At 38.0% G+C, this 19,521-nt stretch overlaps 1 pseudogene; it reads left to right on the top strand.

Annotated features, from left to right (window-relative positions):
- The first annotated feature begins 7,399 nt into the window (after positions 1 to 7,399).
- On the top strand, positions 7,400 to 9,594 carry LOC104656164 (annotated as a pseudogene).
- Positions 9,595 to 19,521: the final 9,927 nt, after the last annotated feature.

Raw genomic sequence — 19,521 nt, 5'->3', positions numbered from 1 at the left:
TGAATCTGGGTGTTCCAATATTGAATATATTTATTGTTATCATTGTGTAATGCCATTCACTGTCCCTCTTAATTTTTATTGGCTTAAAGTCTATTTTATCTGACATAAGAATAGAAACTCTGGCTCTTTTTTGTTTTCTGTTTGCATGGTAGGTCTGACTCTACCATTTCACTTTGAGCCTGTAGGTGTTATCACATGTGAAACGGGTCTTTCGTAGACAACAGATGGCTGGATCTTGTCTTTTTATTCAGGCTGCCACTTTATGTCTTTTAAATGGGGTGTTCAGCTCATGTATATTCAAGTTTAGTCTTGATGTGTGTGATTTTGATTCTGTGATGCTGTTGTTAGCTGGTTGTGGTGTAGACGTGATTGTGTCTGTAGCTGTGCACTTAAATGTGCTTTTGTGGTAGTAGGTATTACTCTTTCTAATCTATGCTTTTTAACACTTCTGTTAAGAACCTCTTGTAAGGCTAGTCTAGTTGAAATATATTCCCTCAGCATTTGCTTGTCTGAGGAAGACCTTATTTCTCTGTCATTTATGAAGTTTAGCTTGTCAGGATATGAAATTCTTGGTTGGAATTTTTTTTTAAGTACACTGGAAATAGACCTTCAATCTCTTCTGGCTTATAAGGTTTCTTCTGATTGGTCTGATGCTAGCCTGATCAGGAATTGCCCCTGCTCCTTCTCTTTAGCTGCTTTTACATTTTTGGCTTTTTGAGTTTGTTTTGTTTTTTCATTGAACTTGATGAATCTAATGACTATGTGCCTTGGGGATGGTCATCTTGCATAGTATGTGGTGGGACTTCTCCGTATTTCTCGAATTTGCATGTCCACCTCTCTAGCAAGATTGGGGAAAATTTTCATGAACTATTACCTTAAACACATTTTCCAAGTTGCTTATTCTCTCTCCTCTCTCAGGAATGCCAGTGAGTCACAGATTTGATCTCTTTACATAATCCTATAGTTCTTGAAGACTTTGTTCATTTTCCTCAATGCTTCTTTCTTTATTTTTGTCTGACTGAGTTAATTTCAAGAACTGGTCTTCAAGCTCTGAGATTCTTTCCTTAGCATGATCAATTCCACTGTTACTACTTCCAACTGTATTATAAAATTCTTATAGTTAATTTTTCATCCCAAATCGTTCAGTTTGGATCTCTCTTAAGAGGGCTATTTTGTCTTTTAGCTCTTTAATCATTTTACTGAATTGCCTGTCTTCCTTGAATTGAGTTTCGACTTTTTCCTTGATCTCAATGAGCTCTCTTGCTGTCCAGATTCTGAATTCTATGTCTGTCACTTCAGACAATTGATTAGTTAAGAAGCATTGCTGGGGAGCTAGTGGGCTTGTTTTGAGGTAAAAAGACAGTCTTTTTTTTTTTTTTTTTTAACTGCCAGAGTTCTTGTGCTTATTCTTTCTCATCTGGGAGAGCTGCTATTACTTTAACTGTGGTGTAAGTTTAGTATAGTCAGTTTGCTTCACTCCTGGAAAATTTCAGAGGGATAAGGCTGTACATAGAATGTTTGTTGTTGAATTCCTGATTTTGGTTTACAGAGGGAGAGAGTGAGTAAAAGTTATTTTTGGTGTTGTAGTTTGGGCTATTTTGCATTATTTGGCACTTGAGAGCCATGGGCGGTAGACAGGTTCTTTCTCAGATGCATGGCTCCTTTGTGCATCATTGCATTTGCAGTTGTGTTCTTTAGTATGTGAGGGAAAGATCGATATCTACAACTGCAAAGATAAGAAACCAACCCAAGTGTCAGCTTATCAATGAGTAAAGAAAATGTGGTGTGTGTGTGTGTGTATATATGTGTGTGTGTGTGTGTCTACATATGTGTGTGTGTATATATACGTATATATGTGTGTGTGTATATATATATGTATACAGAGAGAGAGAGCATGAAATACTACTCAGTCATGAAAAGAAACAAAATAATGTCTTTTGCAGCAACTTGGATGGAGCCGGACGCCATTATTTCAAGTGAAGTAACTCAGGAATGAAAAACCAAATATATATTCTCACGTATAAGAGGGAATTAAGCTATGAGGATGCAAAGGCATAGAGTGATATAATGAACTTTGGTGGGGAATGTTGACAGGGAGGTGATGGATAAAAGACTACATATTGGGTAGAGTGTACACTGCTTAGGTGACATGTGCAGTAAAATTTCAGAAATCACCAGTAAAGAACTTAGCTATGTAACCAAAAACTACCTGCACCCCAAAAGCCATTGAAATAAACAAATGTGGTACATATTCATCAGGAAATACTACACAGCCATAAAAAATGAAATAATGTCATTTGCAGCAATATGGATGAAGCTGGAGGCTAGTATCTTAAGCAAATTGACACAGAAAAAAAAATCAAACATTGCATGTTCTCATTTATAAGTGGGAGTCAAATCTCAGATACAGATGGACATAAAAATGGGAATAACCCACCCTGAAGACTCCAAAATGAGGGAAGGAGGGATGAGGACAAGAACTGAAAAACTTCCTATTGGGTACTATGTTCACTGTCTGGATGATTGGATCAACAGAAGCTAAATCTTCAGCATCATACAGTTTACCCTTGTAGCAAACCTGCACATGTACCCACTGAATCTAAAATAAAAATGGAAATTTATATATTTATACATATATGCATATAAATATATAAATTTTATATAAATCTATATAAAATATTTCTTATGCATAAAAGCAAATATTAACATTTATATATGAGAAATATATTAATCTACCAATATTTATTTCTCATACTGTATATTAGAAATATATTAATATTAATATTACATTATATTAATAATCATATTAACATTTCTCATAAAATATTTATATATAAAATATTTTTTCAATATCTCAAAATAACTTAAACAAAAGAATTCCATAAAGTAAAATATAAAATTATCTTTGTCAAAATCCATCACTGTTTCCACACTCACCCCTAAGTGAATATTACTGACCATTCAAAGTTTGGTGTGAAGGTTTGTGGATTTTTATAATGCTTCTACTTCTTTTACTTTACAATTTTTAGTCAAATAACAATATCTTATGGGCCCTTTTACAATTCAATGCATATAAATCTTATTTAAACAGCTGTTTTATAACATGTTATGAATAAGGCATGCGTTATTTAACTTAAGGCTGCAAAGAATATGTAGGTGTTCTTAGGGTAATATTGTTTCAAAGGACACAAAAATATCTGAATTATTTTTCAAACCAATTATTTCTCTATAAAATTAATTTAAAGGAGATGTAGGTACGAAAAGGTAAAAAAGAGAAAGAGAGAAAGTAACTTTATTATTAGATGAGGCTTTGACTCAGGTTTGAATAAACTAGAGATCTGGTCTGAATTCTTTGGAAATCTCCTTTTTCTTATGATAGTAGACTGAAGGAGTACTGAGTCAAAGCCCCTTTATCCTGTTTCTCCTCCCTTCCGCAAGCATGATTCTTGAATATAATCAACCTCATGTTTGCACCTCCAACAGTGCCATAGGGAAAACGACATAGGAAAAGACACGGAGTATGAGGGTGAGAACAAGACTAACTCTCCAAGACTCTTTGGTGGCGTTAATGCATAGAGGAAAGGAAGAAAAACAATGAAACAAAAAGAAAAAGGAAAAAAGGAAGAGAGAGAGGAGGAGGAGAGGGGAAAACCAGACTCAGGTGTAATTGTAATACTTTAAAATATTAATCTCTAGAAATAATTCCTTTATTCTGTCCTGAAATCTAACCAATCATGTTAACTTTCAAGGGGGCAAAAATCAAAGACATGAGAAAAGAAAGGAGCATGGAGAATTCTCCTCTCCTTGAGGCTAGGTTACCATTCCAATAATTTTTAAATCCATCCCTTTTTCTCCGACCCCATAGGCTCTCCTACAAGCCAATATCATCCCTACAGCAACATGCGAAACTTTTTCTCCATATTTATTTTTCGAGAACCCATTCCCTAGCAGTGGTCTGAGGGGACTTATCCAAAATATCCTTTATAAAAATCTTGTGATAGCTTTCCATTCCCTATAGCAAAAATTTCAGCATAGACAAATCAATCAAAGGATACAGCACATTAACAGAAAGATAAAAACTACATGGTTATCTCAGTAGATACAAAAACAAAATTTGAAAAAACTCTAACACTCCTGGCAAATTAGAAATAGAAGAAAATTTCCTCAATATAGTACAGGCCATCTATGGAAACTCACAGTTAACATAATAATCAGGGAAAACTGAAAGCTTTTCCTCCAAAATCAGGAACAAGACAAGAATGCCCACTGTCACCACTTCTTTTCAACACAGCACTGGAACTACCAGCAAGAGCAATTAGGCAAGGAAAAAACAGAAAAAGAAAGAAACAAAAGACATCCACATGAGAGGACAAGCAGTAAAATTATCCCTGAAAATAGCAAGATCCTATACATAGAAAACCCTACAAATTCCACAAAAAATGTTAGAACTAAGGAATAAATTCAGTAGTTTTAGGTACAAAATCAACACAAAAATCAGTTGCACTTCTTTACATCATAATGACCCACCTGAAAAGAAGTCAAGAAAACTATCCAATTTAAATAGTATTTAAAAAAAAAACACTTAGGAAGATATTTAACCAAGGGTTTGAAGGACCTAGACACTCAACACTATAAAATATTGATGAAAGAAATTGAAGACAAAAATAATAGAAAATATGTATCACATTCATGATCAATATTGTTAAAATTACCATACCACCTACAGCAAACTACAAATTCAATACAATTCCTATCAAAATTCCAATCACCTTTTTCTGAATAAATAAAAATAATTCTAAAATTTGTGTGGAACCACAAAAAGCTCTAAACAGCCAAAGCACTCTTGAGAGAGAACAAAGTTGGAATCATCACTCTTCCTGTTTTTAGATTATATTATTAAGATATATTTATCAAACCAGCATGATACTAAGAAAAGACATAGCAATTAATCGAACAGAATAAAGAGCCCATAAATAAACCCACACATTTAAGGTCAATTTATTTTAGACAAAGTTGCCTAGGAGACACAATGGAAAAAGGATAGTCTCTTCAGTAAATGACGTTTGAAAAACTGGATATTCACATGCAAGAAAAAAAAAAAAATAGAAGAAGAAGTAAAAGGAAAAAAAGGAAGGTAGGAGAAAGGAAAAGAAATTAGACTCTTTATTTTACACCACACACAAAAATCAATTTGAAATGGATTAAAGGCTTAAGTGTAGGATCTGAAACTACAAAACTCCTAGAAGAAAACAGGGAAAGGCTCCTTGACATTTGTCTTAGCAAAGATTTTTTGGATATACCACAAAACACGGGCAAAAAAATAAAAAATAGACAAATGGTATTACATCAAACTAAAAAGCTTCTGCACAGCAAAGGACTCAATCAACAAGATGAAAAGGTAACCCACAGAATAGGAGAAATATTTGCAAACCATAATCTAATGAGAGGTTAGTATTCAAAATATATATGGTACTCAATCTAATAGCAAAAGAAAAAAAAAAAAAAAGGAAAGAAAGAAAAAAAAGAACCACCCAAATAAAAACAGGTATATCTTCCGAATAGGCATTTTTTTCAAAAAAATAAAAAAGTTACTAACAGGTATAAATACACAAAGGTGCTTGATTGACATCACTATCAGGGAAATTCAAATCAAAACCACAATGAGATACCACCTCACTTCTGCTACAATGACTATTACTAAAAATAGTCACCAACACCTCACAAGAGAGAACAACTGTTGCAGTGCGTGTAGAGAAAGGGAAGTCCTTGTACACTGTTGGTGTGAATGTAAATTGGTGCAGACATATGAACTAACATATAGATGTTCCTTAAAAAGTTAAAAATACAACTCACTTCTGGGTATGTATCTAAAGGAAAGGAAATCGATATTTTAAAGAGATAATCTGCACTTTATGTTTATTATGGCGTTATTTAAACCAGCCAAGACACAGAAACAACCTATCAGTCCACAGAGGGATGACTGGATACAGAAAACGCAGGATATATATTTAATGAAATATACTCAGCCAGAGGAAGGCAGAAACCGCCGTCTGTGACCTTTCGTCTGACCTGGAGGACTTCATGCTAAGAGAAATGATCCCGACAGAGAAAGGCAAACCCAGGATGGTGTCACTTAACTGTGGACTCCAGGGAGCGCGCCCCACGCTCAACCGCTGGCACCGCCCACTAGCGTGTCGCGGCGGCTTCGGGGGGTGCCTCATCAGCCCCGCCCTCCATCTCCTCCTTGCGTGCGCCGGGCTCGTGTGGCCCCGCAGCTGTTCCGCGCCCACTGGGGAGGCAGAGGCCGGGCCGTAGCTCTGCTCGTGGGCGCCGACTCTCAGCAGCAGCAGCCAGGCCGAACCGGGCACCACGCTAGGCGGCGCGGAGGAGGCCCCCACGGCGGCTGGCCAAGGACAAGGGGCCGGCCTCTGCCCGCACGAGAAGCGGCTGCTCGCGCGCGCCCGGGGCCACTCGCTGCCCCACGGCTGCGCGAGGAATGGGCAGGCGCGGGCCCCGGGCTCTCGGAGCACAGGTCGCTGCTCCGCTCCTTTGCACGCTGCGGAACGCGGGGCTCGGCCGGGCGCGGCGGAGTCGGTGGCAACTCGCTCGGGAGCAGGCACCTGGTGAACTGACCAACCGCAGGAGCCGCCGCGCCTTCCCTGCCTGGACGCCGAGCTTCTCGGGGCCGCGGAGGAGGAGGAAGATCCGTCCGGACAGGCCCGTGAAGCGGCGACAGCGCCAGCGGCTGGCCGGGCTCAGGTACGTTGGATGTGACTGCCCGGAGGCAGCCTCGGAGCTCTGTCTGGCCCGGGAGACTGCCTGGCAGCGTCGGGAAGCGCGGGCGGCCGGTCCCTTCCTGCTCCTTCCCTCAGCGCCTCTGTCTTGGCCTCCCGGAAGCGGGAAACCTTCCTTCCGGTTTTCAGGCTTCGGTGGAGACCCTTATGTTTTCCACCACTAAGGTTAAAAGATTCTGGAATAGAAGTACCGGAGGAGATGGTGAACCTTCTGCAATTCCTCCGATTTAGCCAGACTCCCTTTTGGGGCAGAAGACCACCCTTGAGCACCTCCCCAAGGGGTAGCTCCTTTCCGGTGTGACTTCTCTGATCTGCCCCTAGGAATGAAGAGTCTTCTGATAACCCGATAGGGCCCTGGAAGTCAAAGGGCAAACGAGATCTCGTAGGACATAAGTTTGTGATCGTTTGAGGCGGGGGGTCACTCACGTTTCTGAACGGAATTGGAGGAGCGTCAAAGCGGTGCCTGTGAAGAAGCGCGGCAGTCCTTTAAGTGGAGCAAAATTGAATTTTTCCATTTTTGCCAATATTTTGAAGACAGTTAAGTGTATCGTGCATTTACTATAAGATGAGAACTTTATGGAGTATTGTCTTCAAGAGCATAAACGATGACTACCCCAGCCCTGCTGCCCTCTCCAGACGTAGGATCCCACCTCTGAACCTGGGGCTGTCCTCCTGACATCACAGCGCTACCTTGAGACTTTCTGCGAAGACTCTTATTTTTAGTGCCTTCATCATCCGGTGTTTGGGGGCATTCTTTTTAATTCTAGGCTTCTCAAAACACAAACGCTTTGATCTGGGTTCAGACGATGTGTTAATTCCTCATGTAGTAGCTGGCAAAGGGGCTAAAAACCCTGAAGTCTTCCTGATCTATGCACTCGATTAACATACACACAGGGAAGAAGAAGAACCTCTGAGACATAAAATTCGAGCTGATCATGAGAAGGCCCTGGAAGAGACAAAAGAAAAGTTGAGAAAGTCAGACAGCCTGGGCTGTGGCTCACACCTGTAATCCCAACACTTTGGGAGGCCAAGTCTGGAGGATGGCTTTCATCTAGGAGTTTGAGACCAGCCTGGGCAACATGATGAGACCATATCTCCACAAAAAGTCAACAACTAGCCAGGTGTGGTAGTGCCCTCTTGTAATTCCAGCTATTCTGGAGTCTAAGGTGGGAGGACTGCTTGAGCCTGGGAGGTGGAGGCTGCAGTGAGTCCTGATGACAGTGCAACACTCAGCCTGGGTGACAGAGTGAGACCACATCTCAAAAAAAAAAAAAAAAAAGAAAAAGAAAAATCAAGCAAGGAAATCCAAGCAGAAATTCAGACAGAGAAAAATAAGGTCCAAGAAATGAAGACAGAGAACAAGCCGCTGCCGCCAGTTCCTATTCCAAACTTTTTAGGCATGAAAGGTGGAGACCCCAAAGACAACATCAGAAAAGGGAAAAAAAAATTAGAGCATGAAACATGTCTAGGATAATTATAGGACATACAGGTGGGGACATAATGAACTCAGACCTATTAAAAGGAAAGGATGTACCACTAACATTTCAAAGTTCACAAATGGGTGCTACCATTGTAGATGCTTTGGATACCCCTTATATCATGGGGCTCCATGCTGAATTCCTAGATGTGCAAAGATTGTTTAAGACAACCTTGAGGTCAGTGTGAATTCAGAGGTGTTTGTGTTTGAAGTCAGCATTCAGTTTAGTGAAGGCCTACTTGCAGCGTATCACCTTTCAGGAAAGGAGATATTCAATATTAAAGCTGTGCAACTGGCTAAGAAACTTCTTTCTGCCTTTCACACATCCACTGGGATTCCCTGGACAATGGTACATTTACAGAGTGGAGTAGGGTGCAACTGAGGCTAGGGGCCTGCATGTAGCAGCATTCTGGCTGAATCTGGTACAGTGCATATGGAGTTCGTCCACCTCAGCTACTTGACAGCAGACCTGGTTTACTACAACAAGGTCATGTATATGCAGAAACTGCTTCAGAAAATGGATTGTCCAAATGGTCTTTATCCAAATTGTTTGAACCCAAGAACAGGGCGCTGGGGTCGGTATCACACATCACTTGGTGATCTTGGAGACAGTTTTTATGAATACTTACTGAGAGCATGGTTGATGTCAGATAAAACAGACTATGAATGGAGAAAGATGCGTGATGATGTTATTGAGGCTGTGAAAAAACAGGAACTCCCATGGATGTCTTATCTTTAGTAAAGAATGGATCCGTGGGCACTTGGAAAACAAGATGGGCATGTGGCCTGCTTTGCTGGGGTAATGTTTGCACTAGAAGAAGATGGTTCCAGAATGGATAACATCTGTCATTACTTAGAGCTGGGGTAGAAATTGCGTGTACATGTCATGAGTCATATGACAGATGGCATTAAAGCTAGGTCCTGAGTCATCCAAGTTTGATGGTGCTTTGGAGGTTGTGGCTGTCAGGCTGAAAAGTATTATATCCTCTGTCAAGAGGTAATTGAAACCTATTGGTACCTATGGTGATTCTCTTACAATCCAAAATACAGGCAGTGGGGCTGAGAACAGCACTGGCTGTTGAAAAGTATTGCTGAGTCAGTGGTGGATTTTCTGGAGTCAAAGATGTACATTTTTCTACTCCTACACATGATAATGTACAGTGAGGTGTCTTTCTTGCCAAAACACTAAAATATTTGTATGTGCTGTTCTCCAGTGGTGACTTTCTACCTTTAGACTACTAGGTGTTTAATATAGAGGCTCACCCTCTCCCTGTGTTACATTTAGCCAGCACCACACTTTCAGGGAATTCTGCTGTTGGATAAAAGCAGTTTCAAGGACCAGGACCAGTCTCACCTGTTTTGTTTACATGGACCACTATAGAAATTAGTCTGAAAACCTGGACTTCTAAGTCACCATGATAGTGTTCATATAAGAATGATGTGTGTTATAGCAAAGATCGCAATTACTTTTGCATCACCTAGTACTCTACAAACCATATATATTTTATATATATATAAAATATATATATTATATGTACATATATAGCTATATGTAACACTATATATATAGAGTTATATAGAGAGAGTTTTATATGGAGAGAGAGTTATATATATTTATACACACACACACACACACACACACACACACACACACACACACACACACACACACACACACGGTTTGTAGAGTTCTGGAGTCTGGAGACAAGACTTCCTAAGAGAAACCCAAGAATATAGAGCACCTTGCAGGAGTTAAGGATGGCCTTCGGAACCAATTATGTATTCCTACAGTGGAGCAACTGTCAGATATTCCACAGTTTCATTTTTCTCCATTTTAGTAATGTAATGAACTAAGGTAAAGAAAAAAGATAGTATAACTGCATCAGTGACAAGAAGACTCAAAAAACAAACAGAAGTGCAATCCATGTCTGAATATTCAAGTTCCCTATTGGATGAACAGACTGGCAGTCAATTCAAATCCTATTTAATAGGTTTAAATAAAATCTATTTTATTTAAATTTCATGGTTAAATTTAGTTTTCTCCAGGGGCATGATCTCACAAAAAAATACTCTTCAAGTCTTTGTCTTCATATGAAATCATTAAAGCTGCTATTTATCATAACTACTACTTAGAAGCCTGCGTTTGAGACTTTGTTCATGTGGTTCTGTCAGTGGTGGTAGCATGACAAAAAGTGCGGAAAATGCCACAATTGGTTGCCTTGAAACCTGTTCTAAAAGAAATTTTTGGTTTTGCTGGTAGATTATTTTTCTGAACTAATAAATCTACCAATTAAGTTTTATCTACTTTAATCTCATAATAACATTAGGAGAGTCATCCAACTCACAACTTTATTTGTGTGACTTGGCAAAATTCACTGTACTATTATGTAGCCCTGAATTTGCCTTGATAAGCTAAATTACTTTTACAACTCATTAAAGCAAAAACAAAACACAGTGCAACTTTCTTAAATATTCTATCTGGGATGATACCCTTTATTATCTTACCAGGTGAGTGGGCCATTCACAAATATTTTATGTTTTTAAAATTTTTTCTATTGATGTGTATAGAAATCAGAATAATTAGAATAGCTTCAAAATAGTTTTCAGTGATAAAAGCATTGAAGTAAGTATCTCAGAGATTTTCTCTTACCATCAGTAGGTTTTGCATTGTTATTTCTTTTTAAATAAATTACTAATTCTTTATATTTTGGCAAAAAAATTTATCAGTAACTATGGTGTAAGATATCTAATGCTTACAAATTTTCTGTCACAAACTGAAGGGTCGTTTTTATTGTTTTAATTTAATTTAGACATCTTCCATTGACATTCATAAAATTGCAAACAGTATAACTAGTATGATATTTACTCTGAATTTTAAGATTTTATGAAATAAAGTTCATACAAGAAATCCACCTTGGAATTCTGAAGGTTTATTTCCTTATTTGATAATATTTCTTTTAAACTTAGCTTTTAGATTTAAGTTGGGAAAAGATTTAATGAATGAATATAATTAAATGTTTTCCAAGGTTGATCATCTTATACCACAAATTATTAAATAGTTCTCCCAGCCCAGCCAATAATCCATAAATGACAGCCAGTACAAAAGTTTTCAATAAACATAGAAAATAAGGATGTAGAGCCAGTTACAATAGAGTTTTTAAGAGAGTTAAATTTTAGGACATACTTTGAGATTGTAATATTTTTTACTACTTGAACCTTAAAAATTTTTAAATGATAAAGGTAGATTACTATAACTTTAGAAGAGAAAAGGGAAAGTACTTGGTTCTCGAAAAAGCCTTCTTGCTAAAAATAGCACAAGCCCACTTAACAAATCACTGAAAAAAAAAAGGCAAGAAAATTTAATTGTGAAAGACCCAGAGAAGCTGTGCAGATAGCAGTGAAGTCTCCAAACTCTTATTTTGTTTGGAAGAATGCAGAGTAAAGAGGCCTTCTTGGTCTTCCAGGAAATTCTCAAGGGATGAGGAGACACAACCTGTATCTCTAAGGGCTCTCATTGTATTAGTCAGATGACTGGAGTTAAGAGAAGACAGAGAAGTATTCAAGCAGAGTCAGTTCACAAGCAAAGAATTTGAGAGGGTCTTCTACACCTCTCCATACCTTCTGTGGAATGACAAGACTGGACCTACAACAGTACTTCCTTTTTTTTTTTTTTTTTTTTTTTATTGAGACAGAGTTTTGCTCTGCCCCCCAGGCTGGAGTGCAGTGGCGCAATCTCAGCTCACTGCAACCTCTGCCTCCCGGGTTCAAGCAATTCTCCTGCCTCAGCCTCCTGAGTAGCTGGGATTACAGGCGTGTTCTACCATGTGTGGCTAATTTTTGTATTTTTAGTAGAGACAGAGTTTCACCATGGTCGTCAGGCTGGTCTTGAACTCTTGACCTTGTGGTCAGCCACCTCGGCCTCCCAGAGTGCTGAGATTCCAGGCGTAAGCCACCGTGCCCGGCCCTCCATTTTTTTTTTCTTTTTTCTTCTCTCAGTACCAAAGACAATTCAGGCCAGCTGCAAATAACTTGCCAGCGTTATGTTTTATTTTTGTTACAGATTTTTAACCCATTTCCCACTTAGGAAAAAAAAAAAGTACACCTTCCTGCCAGCACAGTATTTTTGGGGCAAACAGAAAATGAGTAAATTTCCTCCAAGATCAATTTTTATCTTATATTCTGCTTAGTACTCATACTTTCTTCTCTTTTTTACAGCTTTTTGCATTTTGTAGACCTTATTTCTCTGGTAAAATACTGCATTTATCAGCCCTTCTGCAAATAGCCCAGAAATGCCCCTCAAAGAGCTGACACCTCACCTTGTGACTTTGGCACAAATGTGCAGAATAGATGGATTGGTTCGTGCATAACAGGAAAAAAAAATAGGAGTGTTAGACACCCCTCTACCTTCTACATGTATTTATCTTTATTTTAGAATAAAACTCTTTGGTTTAAGCCAGTTTTTTTTTTTTAATTCAACTTGTATTAAGTTGTCAAAACCAAGAGAATGAGGCCCTACCTGAAAAGAAGTCTCAGTGCAGAAAAACAAGTCCCCCATCAGGTGGTTCTTACCTTCCGGTGGACTGTGTGTTTTACTGCTAACACAACTTATAACCAGCTTCAAGCATATGATTATGTATAAAAGTCCAACCTGGGTATTGAAAGAATGCATTCTTTTTGTGGAGTATTGACTCGGATTCTCTATTATGTCATCTTGTGAACCCAGGGCTTTACTTAGTAGATTTTAACCAAGGAGTTTGAAATCTTGATTATCATCCTCTCATCTGCTCCACTGTCCGTCAAAGTCTTTGTCAAAACTCCTAGTTTGTTGATAAAAGATTGTGCTTTCAGTTCTCATTATAATGCAGTTTCTCCTTAAGCCCATATTTCTTTGATACATGAGTAAATGAGGGAATGAGTGAACAAACATTTATGAAGTATGTAATATGTGCCAAGCACTGTGCCTGGCACCTTGAAACATTTGAACGTTTTATGTGATTCCAGTGGCACTTTCTGTATGAGAGCAGTTTATACAATTTTACATGTTTTTCAATATGAATTGTGTTACAACATTTTAAATTTTATATTTTATATAAATTAAAAAGGTTTATAATACATTTTAAATAATGTGTACTATATCACTAACTATAATTGTAGCTAAAATTAAAGTATTGAAAAATGTCAAAGAAACAATTGATTTTTGATGCAACTTTGACTAAAATATTTACTTTAGAAATAAAAGCACTTTTAGTTTGCTATATCACTTCAATTATTAAAATCAATGTTTTATAGAAGTGCTGGTTAGTTTGAATTCAAAAAGCTTTTGTCACATCATTCGTGGGTAAAACTTGGACTTGTAAATTGTCTTTGGTATGGGTTCTACTAAACAGTCCCATACTGTTAAATATAAAGAAAAAATAATAATAAAATATTTTTAGGTTTCAAAAAGCTGTTTCTAGTAATAGGATTTTGAGTTCTTATTTATTTATTTTTTTTTAGATTTCCTCACACTCAAATTGGATAGCTCCTATCTCTCTCTCTCTCTCTCTCTCTATTTCTGTCTCTCTCCCTCTTTCTTTCTCTCCTCTCCCTCTTTCTCTATATCTATCTATCTGTATAATTTTTAAGTTAAACACAAAAAATTTGAATGCTATTTTTTAGTTAACAAACACAGTTTGTAACTAGTTTGGGCTGCACAAATTGTAAGCAGAATATTTGAGTAACCTGATATGGTTGGGATATTTCTGTCCTCCAAATCTCATGTTGAAATGTGATCCCTAGTGTCAGATGTGGGGCCTGGAGGAAGGTGTTTGAGTGATGGTGTGGATCCCTCATGAATGGCTTGGTGCCTTCCCCATGGTAATGAGCAAGCCCTTGTTCTGTTAGTTCACATGACAGCTGGTGGCTTAAAGGAGCATGGCATCTCTCTGGCTCCCTCTCTCACCGTGTGACAAACCTGTTCCCTTTTGCCATCTGCCATGAGTGGAAGCTTCCTGAGGTCCTGGACTAAAGCAGATAGTGGCACTATGCAGAACTGTGAGGCAAATTAACCTATTTTTAAAAATAGGGGTCGGGCCTGGTGGCTCATGCCTGTAATCCCAGCACTTTGGGAGGCCTAGGCAGGCAGATCACCTGACGTCAGGAGTTTGAGCCTGGCCAATATTGTGAAACCCCGCCTCTACTAAAAATACAAAAATAGCCAGACATGGTGGCATGCTCCTGTAGTTCTAGCAAATGGGAGACTGAGGTGGGAGAATCACTTGAACCTGGAAGGTGGCAGCTGCAGTGAGCTAAGATCATGCCACTGCATTCCAGTGGTGATAGAGTGAGACCCTGTCTTCGAAAAACAACAAATAAATAAAAATAAAGTAAAATAAATTACCCAGTCTGAAGTATTCTTTTATAAGAACACAATATTGGCTAATACAAACCACATATGATATGGAAATATATTAATCCACTTATTCTGGCTCAAGAACATTGGTGAAGATGATTTTGTTACTTCAGCTCATTCAGATTATGATGAAGATTCTCTTTTTAGTTTACAACCAGTCAGAGAGCTTTTCTGCAAAGGGCAGATAGTAAATATTTTAGGTTATATGAGCCATACCATCTTTCTTCTTACTTCTGTTGTTGAAGTGTGAAAACAGATAGAGATATTATGTAAATGAATGAGTATAGCTGTGTTCCAGTAAAGCTTTATTTACATAAGCAGGTAAAGGACTGCATTTGACCCACAGGTCATAGTTTTTACCCCAATCCCAAGATTAAGTAGTATAAGACCCGTTAGCCTTTTTTCTGTCTCTTTTCTCTGTGCTGTAATTTACATAATCATTTCAAAGCAAAAAAAGTGAATGTAGAATATAAAACAATAGCATTGAGTTGTTAGAAATAGAATGGTGTTTGACAAGATCTAGGAGTGGGTCAAATTGGGAGATGTAGGCCACAGTATACAAACTTTCCATTCTAAGATAAATAAGTTCTGAGGATATAAAGTAAAGCATGGTGACTACAGTTAATAATACTAAATTATATATTTTGAAATTTTCTAAGAATAGACCTTAAGCATTCTCATCAAAATGAAAGAAAAATTTAAGTCCCTGAGGTAGTGAATATGATAATTAACTTGACTGCAGCAATCAGTTCATAATATATACTTATTTCAAATCATTGTGTTGTACTTTTTAAATACACGCAATTTTATTTTTCATATTTCTTCACCTCAGTAAAGCTAAAGAAACTACATAAAAATAATTGTGATAAATCACATTAACGGAATAAAGAATGAAAATCATGTGGTGATTTTTTTCAAGATGGCTGACTAGAGACATCAGATACCAGTTCTTCTTTGAAAGAAGATTTAATGTTACAGGTGAATAATCATGGCTCAAGTGAAATGCTGAGAGAAAAGTGTCAGAACCTTTTGGAGAACCCACAGGAAGAAGTTGGGGGTACAGGAAAAAAACGGGCATAGATGTCTGCCACATGAGGAACTTGAATCCCATGGAAAGTGTAGATGGGAGTGTGTCTTTTTTTCCTTACCCTTGTACCTGACTGCTTACCACCAATTTGTCTGAGAACTCCTCTGCCCTTGCAAACCCAGGTACCACTGTTGGCAATGATTGGGGAACTTCTGGAGGGCAGAGCACTGGGTGGTGAGTTCACATAGGTTTGCTTGCTCTCACCCTGAAACCCGAGCTGAGGTGGTGAGCGCCATACAGACTGTACATCTGTTTGGGACCTCTATTCTGTCCAGACAATTTTAACCCTCGTGTCTCTCTGCATCACTAGATCCCACACAAATGTTTCCCAGAACCTTCTCTGCCTATGGCAACTGCAGGGGACCAGCAGGACCTTGGGGAGCCGCAAGATCCTTAGAGACCTAGCCTTTGATACAGGCCTTCACTAGGGAAGGGGGATTAGTCCACCAAAGCACATTTTGGGACAAAGGAAACTAGAATGCACATTCTTCCCTGATGGAGAGCCCCTCTCCCCACTTATAACCAGAAAATGGCTGTATTTCTCCCAGCAGAGACACAGGTGCAATGCTGATCTTTGAAAATGAGTATTGTCCTGTCCCAGTGGACAGGTGGCACCAGTGGCTGGGAACTGAAATGGAAAAGGCATCTTCGGCTCTCTCCATCACTGCTGCAGACACAGTCATGACGTTTTCTGCTGGGGTTTTGTGTGGGTGCACTTGGAAACAGGCTTTCAGTACACTTTTGGGCAGCTGCACCCCAGTTGAAAGTGTCCCCACCAACCTGGACTTGCTCAAAGGGTGTGACTTATCTCTTCCTCCCTATACAAAGCAGCAGCATTTCTGCACCATAGAATGAACCAGCTACAGAGTATGGACCAGCTACAGCTGTCTATTTCAAGCTGTGGGAAGAGGTTTTTTCCAGAGGTCATTTCAGCTGTAGCCACAGGATGAATGTTTTCTATGAAACGTAGTTGCATTGCAGCCTGGAGATAAAGGACATTCTCTATCTGAACTGAAGGTTGTGAGCCCTTGAACAGGAGTAGATAAGGATGTGAGTTACATCCCTAGGATGAGGAGCTAGTGCAACACCCTCCACACCTCTACCACCTGGCAGAGACCTGTGTGCATCCCACAGTGAGCTTTCCCACCACCCCCTTCAAGGAAGGAGCTTTTGCTGTTCATCAAATTGTCAAACAACAAGCCAGCATCTGCTAGTAAGTGCCAACTACTAAACAGTAAACTGAACTGCATAACCATATACAAAACCTGTTGGCAGAAGGGCATAATACTAGGGAATGAGATAATCTTCCTGAGGCCTCTGCACTCCCAGCCCTGCAAAAGATAGTGAGTCAGATTATATACCTGTTATATTGCTACAACAATCAGCATTTGAGAAAGCCACTGCACAAAAACTGTCTATAACCAAGAAACTCATCTAGGTCCTTAGCCTCCTGAAAGCACCCAGAATTGAAGCCAAATGATTACACACAACACGTAATCACACCCCCAAAAGAGAAAAGAATTGAAAATTGAAAATGTTATTCAAATGAAAGCAAATAAAAAATAACGAAGTGACAGCTTCTGTAAATGAGAAATAATGTGAAAACTTCAACAGTACAGAAAGACAGTGTTTTGACACCCACAAAGGATCACACCAGTTCTGAAGCAATGGATTGTAACAGAAATAAAACTAAAGTGACACATTAAAAGAAAATTCAAAATACTAATTGTAAGGAAGCTCAGTGAGATCCAAGAGAAAGTTGAAAACCAACATAAAGAAATCAGAATAACAATTCAGGATATTAGTACAAAATTTACTAAAGAGATATTTAAAAAACAAACAGAACTTATGGAAATAAAAACTCATTGAAGGAATTATAAAATGTAATTGAAGGTTTTAACAATAAACCAGACAAGCAGAAGGAAAAGTTTCAGACCTTAAAGCTCAGTCCTTTGAATTAACCCAATCATAAGAAAATTAGGGAAAAAACATAAAAAATTTAAAAAGCCCTCAAGAAATATGGGATTATGTAAAGTAATCAAACCTATAAACTATAGGCATTTCTGAGTGAGAAGAAGAAACAGTAAAAAGCATGGGAAATGTATCTAATTAGTTAACTCAAGAAACTTTTCTGATCTAGATAGAGAATTAGACTTTCAGATATAAGAAGTGCAAATAACACCTGAAAGATTTTCTGCAAGATGGATCTCACCAGGGCATATATTCATCAGACAAACCAAAGTTAACATAAAGTAACAAATGCTGAAATCAGCTAGAGAGAAGTATCAAAGCACCTATAAAGATAGTCCCATCAGAACCACAGTGGACTTCTTGCCAAAAAACTGTACCACTCAGAAGAGATCAGGCTTCTATTTTCTGTCTTCTTAAAGCAAAGAACTGCCAGCCAAAACCTTTGGCTTTGGCTAAATTAAGCTTCATAAATGAAGAAGAAATAAAGTATTTCTCAGACAAACAAAGGCTAAGGGAATTTGTCACGTCTTGACTGGACTTACAAGAAATGCTCAGGAGACTTCTAAAGATGGAAATGAAAGGGCAAAATTTGCCATCATAAAAGCACACATAAGTAAAAAGATCACATAATCTATAAAGCAGTTATACAATTGTTGCTACAAAACAACCAGGTGACAACATTATGACAGCAATAAAAACATTGCATTTCAATATTATCCCTGAATGTAATTGGCCTAAATATTCCACTTACAAGATACAGACTGGCAAATTAAATAGGAAAAGTAAGATCCAAAAATTTGCTGCCTACGAGAGACATACTTTAATGGTAAAAAGCCAAGCCTCAAAGAAAACCAGTGGGAAAAGATATACCACACAAATGGAAAACCAAAATGAGCTGAAATAGGCATACTTATACGAAATAAAACAGACTAAATCAACAGCATTAAAAAAAGAAAGAAGGTTATTACATAATAACAAAGGGCTCAATTCAACAAGAAGACATAACTAGCTAAATATATATGCACCCAATCCTGGGGCACCCATATTCATAAAACAAATACTGATAGACCTCAGAGAACAGATAAACAGCAATAATAATGGGGTATTAACACTGTTGACAATGCTGAGGCAGAAAGTCAGCACAGAAACATTGCAGTTAAATTAGACTTCAGACCAAATCGACCCAACTGGCATTTTCAGAACATTTTACACAATGGTAGGATATACATTATTCTCATCTGCACATGAAATATTCTCCAAAATAAAGCGTATATTTGGACATAAAGCAAATCTTAATAAATTAAAAACACCAAAAACAAATTAAGTGTCTCCTTGGATCATAGTGGAATAAAATTAGAAATCAATACCAAGAGGAACTCTCAAAAATATGCAAATACATAGAAACTGAACATCTTGCTCCTAAATGACCTTTAGCTACCTGACAAAATCAAGGCAGAAAATTTTAAAACAATTTTCAAACAAACAAAATAGAGACACAGCATGCCAAAACCTCTGGGATACAGCAAAAGCAGTGCTAAGTGAAAAGTGTATAGTGTCAAATACCTACATAAAAGAGTAGAAAATATCTCAAATTAATAACCTAACATTGCACTGCAAGGAATTAGAAAAACAAAAACAAACTAAGCTCAAACCTAGCAGATGAAAAGAAAGAACAAAGATCAGACCAAAACCAATGGGATTGAGAACAAAAAAAGATAAAAGAATAAACAAAATGACAAGTTTATGGAAAAGATAAAATTGATTGCTAGCTACACTAAAGAAAGAGAAAATTCAAATCAAC

Source organism: Rhinopithecus roxellana, chromosome 12 (assembly GCF_007565055.1).
Source record: "Rhinopithecus roxellana isolate Shanxi Qingling chromosome 12, ASM756505v1, whole genome shotgun sequence".
Taxonomy (NCBI): Eukaryota; Metazoa; Chordata; class Mammalia; order Primates; family Cercopithecidae; genus Rhinopithecus; species Rhinopithecus roxellana.
The sequence above is the reverse complement of the archived record's forward strand: the minus strand, read 5'-3'. Positions and strand labels throughout refer to the sequence as shown.